The following is a 1,950-nucleotide window of genomic DNA, read 5'->3' on the forward strand; positions in this document are numbered from 1 at the left end:
ACAGACACACAGACTGAGTGGCCAGATTATTATGACCACCTGATGTTTGTAAGAAAATTAGCTATAATTTCACGCTGAAGTTGCTATAGGGCAAGATCATTATAAATAAGGAAATAGGGAAGCAGGTTGTTTACCATGATAGAAGTGATTTTTTTCTCAAGATATGGGTAAACAAGGTGATTTAACAGTCTTTGAATGTGGGAGATATATATATATATATATGGTGGCCAGGTTATTATGACCACCACATCAGTACTTCGTTGGGCCACCTTTAGCCTTCAATACTGTGGCGATTCTTCTTGGCATTGACTCCACAAGATGTTTGAAAGGTGTGTGAGGAATCCGACACCATGCCTGATGAATAGCACTGTCCAGTTCTGAGATTTGATGGTTGTGGAACCAGCTGCCTGATGGCTCTTTTAACTTTGTCCCACAAATGCTCAATTGGATTGAGATCTGATGATTGTGGGGGCCACCTAAGCAAGGTAAAGTCTCCCTCATGTTCTTGTAAGCACTCCTGTACAGTACAAGCACGGTGGCATGGCACATTGTCTTGTTGGAAGAAGCCATCTCCACTGGGATACGCCATCAAGATGATAGGATGAACTTGACCAGCAACGATACTTAGGTATGTTGTGCTATTCAGATGTTGTTCCACACAAATTAAAGGGCCCAAATCATGCCAGGAAAACATGCCCCAAATCATAACACTGCACCCACCAGCTTGAAGGGTTATACTCATGCATGTGGGGTGCATGCTTTCATGATGTTTCTACCAAATTCTCACTCTGCCATCTGCATGATGCAACTGGAAGCGTGATTCATCAGACCATATGACTTTTTTCTAATGCTTGACTGTCCAATCCTTGTGTTCCTGTGCAAATTGGAGATGTTTTATCTTGGTAACTGCCATCAGCAAAGGTGTTCAAACAGGCTTCGACTTCCATATCCCATATGATGCAGTGTACGGCCAATTTGCCTACAAACACCAGGTGGTCATAATAATATGGCCACTCAGTATATAATAAAGAAATTTTGGGTTTAAAATATGATGTGCATAAAGCTTTCCAATATTTTCCAGAACCATTTATTGAAGAGGCTTCCTCTTCTCTTTTGTATGTTTTTAACTACTTCGTCGAAAGTTATTGGCCCATATACGTATGTGTGTTTTTTCCCCTGGTTTCTCAGTTCCATTGGTCTTTGTGTTCTTTTTTTCTGCCAATACCATGCTGTTTTATTATTGTTGCTTTTAGTATAATTTGAAGTCAGAGAGTGTGATACCTCCATCTTGATACTTTTTTCTCAGGAGTGCTTTGTCTATTTTGGGTCTTTTGTGGTTCCATTAGCAACAACATGGATAGATTCTGAGAATATCATGCTAAGTAATATAATTCAGACAGAAAAAGTCAAGAACCATACGCTTTCACTCATATGTGGAATATAAAACTGAAAGCAGCAAATGAACAAAACAAAAACTCATAGACATAGATAACAATATTGTGGATACAAGAGGGAAGGAGAATAACGGGAGAGTAAATTGTAAAGAGGGTCAAATATAGGGTGTCCCCCAAGTAGTATATATACTTTAACAGCTGATAAGTCTTAATTTTCACTGCTTTTCAGGTTTAACAATGCCCCCTCCAACCCTCACCAATTGAAAAGGTATCTCCAGGTATAAACCTGGAAATGTTAAATAACAGGTGAAGCCTGACTAAGCTTTGAACAAAGAAAATTCGTCCTAAAGTGCCACTACACTTTTCTTATGGGTATATATAAAATATAAAGTTTATAATACAAAACTGATTACAGCCAAAGAGTTGAGGGCACACAAATATCGAATGAAATGATTCTCTCTTATCAGGTTTCTCTCTCTCTCTCTCTCTCTCTCTCTCTCTCATTGGTTTCAGAGAGGAAGGGAGAGAAACAGAAACATCAATGTTGAGAAAGAAT

This window comes from Myotis davidii, unplaced genomic scaffold (genome assembly GCF_000327345.1).
Source record: "Myotis davidii unplaced genomic scaffold, ASM32734v1 scaffold68, whole genome shotgun sequence".
In the NCBI taxonomy this organism is placed as follows: Eukaryota; Metazoa; Chordata; class Mammalia; order Chiroptera; family Vespertilionidae; genus Myotis; species Myotis davidii.